A 15586-nucleotide genomic window follows, 5' to 3' on the forward strand; every position below is an offset into this window, starting at 1 on the left:
GGTGGTGAAAGCCAGGGTACCTTTTTGGCTAGGCTTGTATAGGCCCTAGGGCCAGTAGCCTAGTAGCTACCTATGAACCTGATGTCTGACGGATAATGTATAGTGGATAAAAGAAACTTCAGTGGTTCCTTGCCCTTTTGCAACATTAGCTGTGGGTCGCTGACTTCTGGATTATCCTGCACTTAAAACTACCAATGTCTTAAATTTAGAAAAATATTTTTAATAAAACCTGTTCAGTCATTGTGCTCTAAGAAGTAATATTTCAAGAGAGGGTGATGGCAAAAATCAAACAACTCACCAGGCATCATGTAACTCAGGACAACAGCAAGATTTAAAGCAATACAGGATCACTGACTTAAAAGTGGAGATGTTATGTGACTGGTGGGGGCTAATTGGGTACATGGGGCTATCTCTAAAATACAGCCAGGTTACAGAGACCTGTTGAATTCCTGTGGTCAGCACAGTAAAATGTTTGCGTCTAATTAGCCCAATTGGAAAAAGGCTGCTTAAACTTTACACGTTACAGTGGAAGCACCCATTAAATATTCTATGATTTATAGACTGTATTTACATGTGGGAAGTTACAATCATATTATGCCATTTTGGTAGTCATAACCTCAATCCTGGTCCTTCCTCTAACTCATTATGAATTACTTCCGACTTATCCATTCATCTCTACCTGCAAACCTTCCCTGAATTTGATCCAAACTACGTGAATTGGAATGTGGAATAAAAACCTTATATTTACAACAGTGATTTAGAATGTTGAAGGCAATTCCATTGCCCAGACAGTCTAACAGAAGTATAGGTCAAAACACATATCTCAGGGGTGCCAAGTCACAGAGTGATAAAGCCTACCTGCAAATCAGATAGCCCATGTTCTGCTAGTATTCCAGGCAATGGAAGAACTGTGTGTGGGGTTCACCCATCCTGGAGAGACGGAGACAGCTTGGTTTGCTGCATTGGTGACACCTATTGGAATTCAGGTGTATTGCTATAGTATGAACAACTGAGTATGCCCACACTGTAAACGGTGTGCTATTTGATTAGGAGGTTATGCACATGCATGGTTACATGTACTACCAAAGTTCCCAATTTGGGAGTGGAATGGGAACAGGAGATAAGCTCATTCAAAAAACCCACCACTGGACCACTAATCAAGGAGAAGGGGATGTACACTGAGAGGATGGCAAGGTACACACACAGTATTTCCAGATGCAGCTTTCTGCATCAAGTGCAATTTCCCCTTAAGAGCACGCAGAAACCACAGTCAGTCCAGGGCTGGTTTCTCCCTCTTTCTCCAGATCCCCTAATAAGACTCCCCACTGGCACATATATAGAGTTGAGATCACAGCTGAGTGACCAAGCCAAGGCCTCCAACACCCTCTCTGTCCAACCAGTGCTTTATGTCCCTGCCCAAGTAGCTGACACACACACTCTTTGAGGTTTGATTTACATGCACACACACACCTGGGAAAGGCTGGCACAAGTTTACTAGCTATGCCTCCTTCTGCCCAAACTATAAGGTAGTTTCCACTGCCATCAGTCACTCCTTATCAGCTACTCAAGGCCCTTAACAAAGGGTATACAATCTTACTGTGTAATGTTACTGTTAATACAAATCATAGTTTGACCAAGAGCAAGGCTGTTAGGAGTGGCCTACACAGTGTCACCAAATAAATATGCAAGTACTCTCAGAACTTATATATCTCTAGACAGATCAGCCACAATGAAAGGTTTAAATATATTTAATAATAATCAAAGAACAAGAAAATGCTCACAGTGACATCAGAGTCCAAAATCACAGGAAATATTTAAAACAACATTGCAGGATAGTCTCAATAAATAAAGAAAAACATCTAAGCTAAGCTGTATTATATTCCTGACCGAATCTAAGATAATTACTATACCCTATTTAATTTTCTTAAGAGCAAGACAGATGTGTGGTGAATGGGTCTTCTTGTCACATCCAAGACTGAATACAGAATGCTGTGGCTCTCTACAAGACTTCTTAAATTAATATCTCAAATATTACTGCTGGGATAACTTGTAGAATGACATCATTGCTTGTCATCTGACTCCCAGTTCCCAGGCCCCAAAATAACCATTGATGGCAGGCAGCTGGTAGCATTTAGCATGTACCTGTGAAAATACATGGACAAGAGCTTTTCCTCAGATCTTTGGCAAATCCTGGAACTCGTAAAACAATTACCTTCCTACACATTTCAAAACTAGTAATTATTTCACCTTAAAGACAATACAGAAAACTTCTCAGCACAGACATTGTGTCTCCTTGCTGCCATAAAGTAATTTAATTTCAGCTATTTTTCTGAAGTTTTGCTACACTGAAGTTAACCTCCTGTGTTCCAGTTTCCACTGTATATATATATATATATATATATATATATATATATATATATATATATATACAGTTAAACAGTTATGATAGCGCATGTACATTTCTGTTTTATTTCAGTAGGGCACACTGTGGATACCTTTCAACCACTTTGCAAAAAACCTTCTCAACACACGTTTATACAAACAAGTTTGATATACACATGACATACAGTTGTAATACATTTGTAACACAAGTATTTTATATGAATCATGTTGATAATCACAAATGACATATAATTATTTACAAAATTCCAGCTGGCTGTGCTGGCAGTATTTCCCTTTGTCACACAAGCCACTGTAGGGAGCTGCTCACAAAACATTTGGTACAAGACTCTAATTGTGCATATCTATTGGTGCAGTGTTTAACTTCAGTTTACGGTGGCAGTAACTTCCTTCAGAAATGGATTTAGCTGCTGAAGGACCTTCGGTTCAGAAAATAACTCAAGCACTGTAGAGCTTATTAAGGCAGGAGGCAATGAGTACTTCCTTTAAAATATTAAAAGTATGGGAGGAAACACAACTACTATTCAGTATCAGAATGCTATCTTCCATTCTGCTATAACCAGAAGCCAGAGTGTTTGGAGACTGGGTAATGAACACTGAGGAAGAGAAATCAAACTTAAGGCTGCATAGGCCAAGAGGGAGCTACTAATATTAGGTTTGTCTTGTCTTGTTATACTTCGAGAAGAACTGTCTGAGTTTTGGGAAGAGGAGGAGGGAAGGCACACATCAAAATATAATTCCAGTGAAAGGAGAAAACATTTACCTTCTAAAATGACTCATGAGACATAATGGAGCTGAAGGTTTTGAGATGATTTTTGAAGCTGGTAGCAAAAAAGTTATGCTTCTGTAACATCCTGTATTTATGTTACTTGATGAAAAATTCTTGGATCCAGATTACAGTCATGAGCCAAAGTTATTTTCCTTCTGAAAACATTTGCAACTTAGATCTGTAAACCTGAAATAAGTTAGTAGTAGTTGGAAAACTTGATGAAGAACTCATTCTCAACTATAAAAGGTTAAAACATTTGGTTCCTCTTGTTTATTTGTTTATTTACCACATAACACCATGCATTGATTTGAAGGTGGACTGGTGAACGTTATCTTAAAAGTGTGTCAGGACTCTGCTTATTGTTTGCGTCAAGCTGATAGCTGATATGTAGTGATTTCTGCTGTTACTAGCTGCCTTGAACTGAAAAGCTGCTGAAGTTTATTTATTCTCTTTGCAAAATCGTAGATAGTAGAAGTACAATTATTCATGTGGATAAGTACTGTACACCATAACAGTCTCCTCTTTATACCCTGTGGGATTGGAATTACTGTATCCAGTGGCTTTCTACAGTGGTTCCAAATATTCCTGAGATGCCCCTGTGTCTTTGTTATATGTAATCTGGCATAGCAGACTAGGGCAATGCCAAGAAAATGTGTACCCCAGTAATTTAAGAAGCTACCTTCCTGTTATGGCCCTTTGCTGAGAGAACTGTGACAATACAAACCAGCTCTTTATTCTCTTGCCCTGAGCTGGAAATACTTTAATTTTTACTGAATCTATGACTGCCCCTAGAAAACCTACTGATGCTGAAGGAGTCAGACAACATTTATTGTAATCTGCTGTTATTCCTCAAAAAAGTGGAAAAGTGTAATGATGTGATTTATATGTTGTGTTAAACATTCCTTTTTTTCTGCCACTGTCAAATAATCATCCAGACTGGGGAAGTAGTTATGCTTCATTTCTGAGATCTGCTAATAGTGAAGGTAAATAATTCCTTAAATTTTCTGGTGGTGGTGGATAGTTCAAGAGGCAGAATTGAAAACTGAAAATTATGATGAACTTTCTGGTAACTAAGGTAGTTTTTGTGAGAATGTGTCACTGTAATGTGAAAATATGCATCTTTTATGTTCCAGGTAGCAAGTTAAGTCCTCATCAGTTCATAGGTTCATAGGTAGGTACTAGGCTATTGGCCATAGGGCCTATACAAGCCTAGCCAAAAAGGTACCCTGGCTTTCGCCACCCAAGAAAATTATTTTCCTGTGCCCCTGTCAAGCAGAGCCACAGAAGTGATCTCCGGGGTGAATTTCCTATTACCCATCCAATCATCAAGATTTTTCTTGAAGAGTGCTAATGAGGAGCTATGTTTGACATAGATAGGTAGTCTGTTCCAAAGTATGGGAAGTCTCTGGGACAGAAATCTATCCCTCCAGCATGTTCTGTTTATTGTGATAACAAGGTTTAGGTCCCTAGAGCATGTAGCTCAGAGGGATTGGGATTTCTTTAAGTGGAGCATGTCCAACAGCTCTGGGTTTGACATAGCTTTGTATGTTAGGCAGAGATCGCCTCTGAGTAGGCGATATGCGACAGATTAAAGCTGGAGTTTTTTGAGACAGTCTGCGTAGGGCATCTATTTGAGGCCAGTAATCCTGTTTGTGAGGTATTTCTGTGGCCTGTCCAGTTATTGTAGATGTCTTGTGAGGTACATACCAAAAGGAGCGTTGTACTCTATAATGGGTCTAATGAGTGATGAGTAGAGGGGAACAATGACCTCTTTTTTTCTGGATGAGAAACCTTTTCCGATGAGGTGTACCATGTAGAAGGATTTCCTGACCACTGTGGCAATGTGATTTTCAAAGGAGAGACTACTGTCCACCTGTGTCCCAAGGTGTCTTATCACACTTTCAGTGTTAAGTAGACTACCACCTATGTGGTAGTTCATGAGTACAGAGTTTTTACCAAAGAGGATGACAATACACTTTTTGGCAATGAGTTTCAGGCCATGGCTTTGACACCAGGCATCTGTCTCAGTGAGGCCCTTTTGTAAGATGTCCACATCGTTAGGAGTTTTGATTATGGCTCCTAGTTTGAAGTCATCTGCGAACTTTGTTAGCCAAAGACCTTCTGTGTTAGCCTGTACTTCAGAGAAGTAGATACCAAACAGGAGAGGACCCAGGACTGAACCCTGTGGCACACCACTTGTCACTGGTCTGAAGTCTGATTTGGAATCTGCTATTTTCACAGTGCGGGTTCGGTCAGTAAGCCAGTTGGCAACCCATCTTGTGACATAGGGACTTATACCTAGTTTAGAGAGTTTATCTATAATTCCAGAGTGGGGAATGTTGCCAAATGCCTTGGTGAGATCTAGATAGGCTGTGTGAACCACCTTACCCTCATCTATGGTTTTGGTGACTGCTTCAAAGAAGTCTATCAGGTTTAGGAGACATGATCTGCCTTTTACAAACCCAAATTGTGTGGGGTCCAGAGTTTGGAGATCTCCAATGTCTTTGTTTATGAGTTCCATGATGATACGTTCCATGGCCATGCAGACCATATTGATTCTGGTAGACAGCATCCACACATTTCATTGAAATGCATTTCACAGAAGGATTTGGTTGTGTGAAGCTCTTCAGTGAATATATTTTTCATCAAACAGTGGGTTAAGGAAGTTTCTCTTTACCCCATTGTTGTGGAGTCTTAGAGTTAGCATATTTAGAGATAAGGCAGCCTTGCTCCCCCTGCATCATTTTTATAGCTTTCATTAGATCAGGTGTTTGATATAATTGGTTAATGAGCTATCTCCCAGAGTTCTCAAAGATCTGGCCAGTATGTTGGCAGATTCCCAGATAAGATTTATAACAGATCACTGGCTAGTGCAGAAGAAATGGACGACTGGATGAAAGCAAATGTTATACCCTTGTATGGAGGGGGGTGTTGGTACCATTTCTGGAGGACAACAATATTCAGGACAGCAACTACCATGGATTTATGGCCATTCAAATCTGATCCAGTGTTACAAGTTGGTTACAGGTGAACTTGATAATGGAGTAGTGGTACATGTCTATTTGGATGTTAGCCCTCTGACATGGTCCCAAACAGAAGGCTGCTAGGTGAACTGGAGGGATTGAAGTAAGAGCTGTACTTGGTTAAATGGTAAAACAAAGGTGGTGGAGGTGCTGGTGGTGGTGAGATGGACAATATCTGGAATTAAGAACGTGACTAGGGCAGTACAGCAGGGGTGAGACAGACAAGGGTGGAATTAAGTGACTAGTGGAGTACAGTAGCGGGTCTCTCTTTGACCTAGTAGTCTTTGATTTGTTTGCCTAAGACATATCTGAGAGAAAAGTGAACAAAATCATCCTCTGCTAATGGTACAAAAATTGGTGCAATGGAGACTGGAGGGGTGCTTAGGCAAGAATTTGGAAAGGTTGAACATGGGGGCAGAAAGCAGCAGTTGATGTTCAATGTCAAAAAACACAAGGTACTGTAGTGAGGCCACAACAAACCCTCGTGTGAAGTATTATCAGTGAAGGGAGTGCAACGTAAGGCAGGAGAGCAGGTAACATTTTGGCTCTGTTGATTAGGCCTAACTGTACCACTAGCAGCAGATTGTAGAGACTAACTGCTTCCTGGATCACAAAAAGCACTTTTTTTTTCAAAGAGAGTGCTGTGGATGTATGGAACAGTCTACCAGGATGGATGGTGGATAGGGAATCCATAACGGCATTCAAGAGGAAATGGAATAGGTGGAAAAGGGATAAGAGGAAGGCAGAATGTTAAATGAACATAAAAACCTAGACTATGCAAACATTGTTTCCTTTGAAAGGCAAACAAATGTAATAACCAGAGCCACAACTAAGCCAGGGCAAAAGCAGACCCTGTCCTGGACATAGGCTAATAGGGGGAGAGATCGACAGGGTTGGTCCTTGCCCTGTGCATAGGATTCTACAGGGAGTGACCGAGAGGTACTGATGGGGCATTATTACAAAACTACTGACATTGACTTATAAAGCTGTGAGCTTATCAAAACCAGAAATGAATGTCGATACTGCATTTGCAATTATGGATAAAGTAACGTGGGGTTTTTTCCATCAACTTTGGGAAGAACTTTTTTTTCTTTATCTTTAAGTTTTTTTCAGTCCTCAGCTTTGCAAAGACCTTTTCTTTCTGCTCCTGAATTTTGTTGAGGGTGTGTTTGGGGAAATGCCCAGGATAACAGGTTGCTTAGCTTTGAATCTGTTAATAGTACATACATTGATATTCCCCAACTTGCTGTCAGGTTACGTCTGTGGATGTCTGGGATGAACTGCAGTCTTCGAATGCCATCATGCATAGTGAAATGTATGCCATTAGACAGACCTAATACCATTAAAGACTTCTTTCAAAGAATAACAAAAGGATATACATAAAGTAATTTCTGTGACAACAGATGGTGCACCTGTTATGGCAATTTAAAATCGCTGGTTTTGCAAAACTTTTAGAAAATGAAATCGGAGATTCTATTTTGAATTTTCATTGCTTTATTCACAAGGAGAACCTATGTGCTGAGACCATAGTTTCTGATTTAAGTCAAGTCATGACACCTGTTGTGAGAGTTGTCAACTCCATAACTTGACTCTCATCTTTGACACACATGACATTCCGTGAACATTTGCATGTTGCAGATTTAGTATATGGAAATTTGGTACTGTATAGTAATATAGGTTAGTTGCACTGAGGTAATGTGCCCAAGGGATTTCTTGCTTGTCCTCAGCCCATTAATGTTTTCCTTAAAGAAAAAAATGGTCAATATGTATAAATTACTGACAAAAAATAACTAATATCATATCACACTTAAATAATCTGAATTCTGTTACAAGGAACACAGAAAACCACGCTTCAGTCTTACAAAACATAGAAAGATTTCTGTGTCATGCTGTTTTCAGACAAGATGTTGAAAGCCAGTTTTTTGTTACTTTTCCAGACCAAATAGTCTCTTTCAGCAGAATTAACCAACTCATAAGAGGCTTAAGTAAATAAATGGAATTGTAGGAGGCAGTTTCAATAGAATGTTCCATCACTTTCATAACAAAGGACCCATATTTTCTAGTAAACCTTGACAATGTGACAGAAAGTGACATACCTGCAGCACTTAAACTGGATAAGCACCAATGGATTTGAATGGGAACTGAAACTGATCGACTTCCAATGATCTGCTTTCTGAGTATTAGAACTTAAATCTTTACAAGATTGAAAATGTAAAGGACAGCAACTCAAGATCAAAGCGTCTAAGTCTGCCTGTCCTGATAAGTTTGTTTGTGTGAATAAAGTACCTCTTCTGTTGCAATCTTCCTTTGTCAGCAAATATTAGAAGTGACTGGCTATTGACCAATCAGATTCTTGTTTGTATCTGATGACAGCCAATGAGCTAGCAGCCTGACAACTCCAAACTCAGCAGTCAGGAGCTGGGCCATTATAGCCACTAATTATGATTTCACGTGTAATTGCTGGAATGCTTGCCTGTTTAATTGCTTTGACATTATAATTTATTTCACCATCCACCTGCCACTTATTTTCATCATTGTTTTTTTGTTTTTTTTAGCTATACATCTGTCCAAGTAACATGCCAGTGGACTTGTTGCGTAACAAGAAAGGCAACTTAAGAAGAAAGAAAAAAATAGAAAACAGCATGTTTCAATTACCATGTTTTGTAATTCAGTGGTTAGAATTAAGACACTCGCAAATACAAATAAGAAGACCCATTAAAAGCATAAGATTCAACTCAAGTTTTGTGGCTGGCAGAGAAGCTAGATTTTTATTCCAAGTTGGTTTTCTCAAGTGCTTTGATGGCAGCGACTACAGAAATAACTTCATTTCTGTTTAGAAGGGAGCCTGGATATGCCTACCTAGTTAACAGAAGTGCCAAAGAAGAAAGGTAATGTGTTGCATAATAAATATATTGCACTGTACAAAGAAATGATTACTGGTATGTTATTTTGGGCTTGGCATATTGTTTCAGATTCAGTTCCTTAAAGCATTGCAGAAAACATATTTAATATCATTACTATCCCTTTCAAATGTAATTTGAGATTTCTTCACAAATCTCACAAATTTCCATGCTGCCTGAAACTTCCTAATACCCAGTTTTATTTTTTTCATGGTATGTTTAGATTCCAAATATTATAATCACAGTGCTGGATTCCTGCCTAATACCACAAAAAAAGACATCTGCTATAAAAATTATTTTGCACTGTGTCGTTCACAAGAAAATACTGTATTTCAAATGATCAAGACAATTTTGTGTGTGTGTGTGTGTGTGTGTGTGTGTGTGTGTGTGTGTGTGTGTGTGTGTGTGTGTGTGTGTGTGTGTGTGTGCGCACGCATGTGTGTGTGTGTGTGTGTGTGTGTGTGTGTGTGTGTGTGTGTGTGTGTGTGTGTGTGTGTGTGTGTGTGTGTGTGTGTGTGTGTGTGTGTGTGTGTGTGTGTGTGTGTGTGTGTGTGTGTGTGTGTGTGTGTGTGTGTGTGTGTGTGCGACTGCACAAATTTGTGGATGTATACAGTTTAAGTATACTTAATTCTGAATGGTGTCTCAGTCAATGGAATAGCTAGGCAGAGGAGGGTGGACGTGAGTAACTTACATTGGTTCATCCATGCAGCCTGGGTAGAAGGAGTCAGATCTATGTCAGATGATCGGGTTTTCAGAAGCTTGAAATTCATAAAGATGAGACTATATGATTGAGTTTCTGAAAACTCTAACATCAAAAAAAAAAAAAAAAGCAAAAAACACAAACATCTTTTTTTACATTTAAGTAGGAGTTACATTTAAGTAGGAGGGCAAGCCCCCTGCACCCCCCTCACCTCCTGCAAATTATATATAGCAACTCCAAGATCATAGTATGGTGAAGAAAAGGGTAACTTTCCTGATCCTCGCGGTACTGTGATCTCCATTCAAAAACTTTGAGTTTTCAAAAACTCGATCATATGGTCTCGACAATATGAATTTCGAGTTTCTGAAAACTCGATCCACTGATAGGAATCCAATGAGTCATGGTCCTAGTCAGTCAACTGTTCTCATACAGGTGGAAGATTCCACATTCAAATGGTGATAGCTCCAGAGAACATGCGTTTAGTAATGTGAAGCTGGTGAAACTAGTTTTCAGTAGGTGTGTGTGTTTGGGAACATGTATACATCATGAGGGAGCACAGGATTTTCCCACTGTGACACATATGCCCATGTCAGCCACCAGGGGTGAGGTTAGGGTTATTAGAAAGAAAACCCCAATGGCTGCAAACATGATGATTCTGTAAGCAGCTGTCACTCATGGGGTGAAGGAAGTTCAATCCATGGAGAAAGCCTGAGAGTCATTAGGCAGCAGGGAGAAAACAAACATAATGAGTCTCATGGGCTCATGAAAGCCCCCTATGGAAGCTACATAATTTTATCCAACTCACCACTGAGCAGAGATCTTAAATGCTGATTCGCTAGAAAAGACAGAAGATTGGACAAATGATAAGCCCTACTGTAGCATATGAAAACACCATTTTGCCCATCCCGTCCAAAGCTTTAGACTCCTTGGTCAGAGGCTGTGCTTGGGATCCTGTGCCAGACTAAGAAATCATTCAGATGACTACTGCAGGATGTATGATCTGGGACAAGCTCCACTCAGTCGTGGGTTTAAAAGGAACGTCAGTCTGGCTTCCTGAAAGCCCCGGTAACACTATCAGTGTTTCCAAACTGCATAAGTGGCACCCGTGAGCTTTGGATCTCATGGGAGGATAACCCAAAATTCCTCCTCTTCCATCCCCGGTTACTCATTCAGTGTAAGGAATAGGGGCTCATGCGATGCTGTGGTGGAATTCATGATCCTTAAGATTTGTCCAAAGAAGTGGTCATCAAGTGAAAATCTGTATGGATGGGGACTCTTATTATTAATATATCATCCTCCTCATTTCCAGAATGGGAATGCTTAAACATAGCCAGTGTATATGGGGATGCAAGAGATGGCACTGGGTTACAGAGTTCTGATACTCATATAGATGCCTGCCAGTGGTGGCATTAGAATTTGAGAAGTCTCCATCTGGCCAGATGGTGGCAGGATGCAATGGTCTCTAAGGCTGTGTCCTTATACCCATTAGAATAGATCCCATAGGCTTTATAAAATCATCTGAAGCCCCGGGCTAGAACTGTGAACACAGAGTGAGATGATCTGGTGCTCTGTCTTCATTCTGGTCCATAGATCCCTGACGGTCCTAGGGAAGGCCTAATGAGGAAACAGCCTCAGTCCCCTTCATTGAGATCCAGCTGGGACACACTAGGGGCTGCTGCCTTGAAGCAAGTATGCAAGTCATGAGCATACTCAGACATGCTGGCAGGAGATGGGTAATGGTATCATACTGGAAAGCATCCACAGGGTGCCTAATGCGATGCACCTCTTCTTCTTCCCTCAATGTCTGCAGCAGAATTACATAACAACAACAACAAACGTCAGCCATAATAGCTAATGAATCAATTTGCACAAAATATTCACAAACACGTGTAGGTCTCTGAAAAAAAGATGAATCTCAAGTAGTCTCCTAAAGCCCTTCAATGAGTCACAATCTGTTAAAAAAGAAAAAGAAAAACAGATAAGCCCCATGGACACATAGTCACTTTTCAGACATGGCCTAGGAGCTACGTTTAGTTGAGCTCCTTGTTTAGAGTCCCATAGTAGGGAAACAGATGCTATATGAATCAAATCCAGGACTGTCGCAGGATCTAGTTCTAGCAGCACATAGTCAATGGTCACAGAAAAAAATTATCTATGCATGGAAGTTTGTGAATATATTTTGGGAACCACTAGAAACTCCAGTGAGGCCAAAGTGAAGGTCCAGGTCATTTGTTAGAGCACTAGCAAATCACGAAGACAGGGCACCCAACTCTTGTAAGGCTGAAGAACCTACATCTAGAAGCTTTAAATACACTAAAAGTTTAAAGGCGGCCACACAGATATCCCTGTTGTACTGTGTAATAAGGCAATGCACATTGTTCCAGTCAATGTCCATGCAGGACTATACACCAGCTGTGAGTGATTACATTCATAGTCATGCAGCCCCATGTAACATATACTGTAACAGTCAGCTTGAGATGAAACCACAACATGCACCTTTGACTCTAAGCACTGTGATGGAAGAAAGTGCTTCACCCAGATGATATTCTTCAGATGGAAATGATAGAATTTAGCCTCAAGTGACACCTGGTCCCACAGTGTCAAGGGGTCATCAAGACTGATGTCATGTTTTCACACCTTATATGCAAACACCAAACAACTGCCCCTGCAAATAATCAAAGGGATCATGTATGAGGCATTAAAAGGATGCAGAGTAGTATGAATGATTAGAACTAGGGAGCCATTGGAAAACTTCTGTACTTTCAGTACTGGAATGAAATGTATACCTGTATTTTATGTCTTGGGATATTTTTACTGTTTCAACAATCATGTTGCGTACCAAATTCATTCAAACTATGTGATGCATGTAAATATTTGTAAATGATCCAGTACAGTATGTGATACATATTCCTCTACGATATGGAAACCCGGACTGAGACAGGAAGGTATGGCATGTGTTGAATAAAGCACATAATTCCAGACAGCAATGCCATTTGGCTTGTACTAAATCTGGCTCAGAATGAAAAAAAAAATGACGGTTACTTTTATCCAAGGAATTTTGCAAGAGGATTTCAGAGTAATTTAAAAAATTCACATATCAAGCAGAGATGGAGAGACAGACGCTGAGGGAACATTTGGGAATCCTTTAAGATAGTGGTGAGAAAGAAACAAGGCCATAAAATTATGTTTAAGGAAAAAGTAAGAAAATGTAACCTGGCAGGACTGGAAGATCAGGAATCCATAGGATGAAAAAGGCCTCACACCAATACCCAAATATTTAACTATCATCTTTTCTTAACTTTAAGCGATGGAAAGATTATTTTTGTACAGAGTCTGCAGTTGTTCACTAGGAGTGTGTATCTTATTCAGTTTTATTTTGGTGCAGATGTGCCTTTTTAGAGAAGCTGACTTCTAAATCTGTAATGTACACCGAGCACAGAGATTTGCAAACTGGTTTGATATTGCAGGGTATCACACATTTTAGAAAGGCCACTGTCATAATGATAACTTTATCAAATATGATGTTTGAATCTTTACATACAAGACAAGCAAGGCAGGAGTGTTCCTCCCTGAATAATCAAACCAGAGGGGGAAGCACATGGTTTATTGGGACTTGTACACATGTTTTAGAGTACCAGACTTTGAATAATGGATTTAAGTTACCCTTGGTGCAATACTTTCCCAGAGCCTGGCATATGAATTACAAGGACAGTAAAATGATGTGCCTTGTGAAAATCTAGAAAGTCCACTGCCCATAGCAAGTTGGTGGACTTTGCCATCTGCATCAGGTTTAACAACAGGCAGGTTATATCAGTGCTTCCTCATCTGTTCACAAATCTGGCTGTTTTTTTTTATGAATTAATGAATTTTTGATGCAATCATATTTTCCAATGAGACTAGACATATTGGCATATAGTTTTCTAAGCGCAATAAACCTTTGCCTGGTTCTGCTATAAAAAAAATTGTTACCAGATTGGGTCTGGTTAGAAGGCTGATTGAAGTAGTAACTTCCCTGCCACTACTCTGGAGTCAGACCATCACTGTGTGTTGGTAGTAACTTCCCTGCCACTACTCTGGTGTCAGACCATCACTGTGTGTTGCTGTGTCTGCTTTCAGAGCATTAATATAGTTGTTTTGGGAGTACTGAATGATTCGGCTTCTTTTTTGAGATTTGTGATGTGTTTGGCCCCTCTGAAACCCGCTTAAGCTAGTCTGCAGCATTTCAGATGCATTCTGGTATAACCATCTGTAATAATCATGGATAATTCTGCTACCTCCTTGTGCTGAAGAATGCATTGTTCCCTGTGTATCCATGAGAGACTAAATTGTGGTTTGCGTTTTCCTTTCTTTGAGCTTTTTGGCTAGAAACTTGGTGGAGCTTATACCTTGGGCCCGAGAGAATGTTTTCATTCTTTCCACTCTGTCTCACTCAGTCCTGAATAGCATGTTTTTGTTCCACTTTTCTTAATTTCTGTTGCCATGGCAACTCCCCATTAAAACAGTTAAATTTGACATGCTTTTTCATCCTATGTATCTCTGTACTTCCATTCCTGCCAGGTTGCATTTTATTTCTTTTTTTATTAAACATAATATTTTGTCCTTGTTTTTTTTTCCTCACCTCTAGCTTAAAGGAATCCCAAATGTTCTTTCTATGTGTCTGTCTCTTCATCTCTGTCCCAGAATTTAGGAAAAACCTGTTGTAGCTCCCATTAAAGGTGCATATTTTTGAATCACTATGTATGAATTGGGACAATGAAACTAACAGCTAGAACCTGAGTCACAGGACAGTGCCATGCTAGTAAATTGGGGGTGGGGTGGGGGTGAACTGTTATCACTGTTGTTTGCGGGGCAGTTGCACGATTCACCAACCAGAGGTCTAGCCTAATCAATATATGAGTAGTTTGGCTAGTTAGGGTGTTTGCACATCTAGATATCCACTGATCTTAAACTGGTTGCTGCTTGGTTTAACATTTTGCATTCCTTAGTATAGCCCGCTCTACCAGCTGATAGCCTGTCTAACGCTGAATCTGAAATGGCACTGAATTCTATAGCTACTAGTACTGCATACCCTTGGGACAGCCATGTGTCCATGTTATAAAACAAAGTTGTACTCCTTTAGGATCTATGCTGTTGGGGCGGTGGGTCCGTAGTACTTTCCTTATCTTTCCAGTTTGGATTTGCGCCTTGGATAGCATCTATCTCTTACTCTTTATTGCTGCACTCTTGAAGCAATTTCCAATACAGTTTGCAATGTATTAGAACCCCCCATCACACACACACACACACACACACACACACACACACACACACACACACGCACACACACACAGACACACACACAGACTACCCCTTTTTAGATAACTGTGTTAAGCTGTAAACAATCCAACCCAAACCTAGAAACCTTTTGTGACTTTAGCAGTCGTTAGGTTTGTCTCCTATAACACAATTACTTAATGTTTAAATTTAACTCTGAAAACACAACCCTAACATTTGATACTCTATGTTACTGCAGGTGCATCAGTGGTGATCGGCATAAGTTAGCAGATGTGCATGGCACTATGTATGGCACTACGTTAAATATTGATTTTGTGGTGTTTCACTTTTGCTTGCCCAAATCTGTAGTGACCCTACTGTTTTTTTTTTTACTTCTGCTACAGTGTTTACTACAGTGTAGTTCTTCACTAGTTGTTTCGTTCATGATTTGTACTGGTGTGCACATTTGCTGGTTTCATAGTCAATGCTTTTCGTTTGACTATGTGAATGTCGGTGCTTTTACTTGTCAGCATGTGTATAA

This window comes from Protopterus annectens, chromosome 10.part0, assembly GCF_019279795.1.
Source record: "Protopterus annectens isolate FY-2018-M chromosome 10.part0, PAN1.0, whole genome shotgun sequence".
NCBI lineage: Eukaryota > Metazoa > Chordata > Ceratodontiformes > Protopteridae > Protopterus > Protopterus annectens.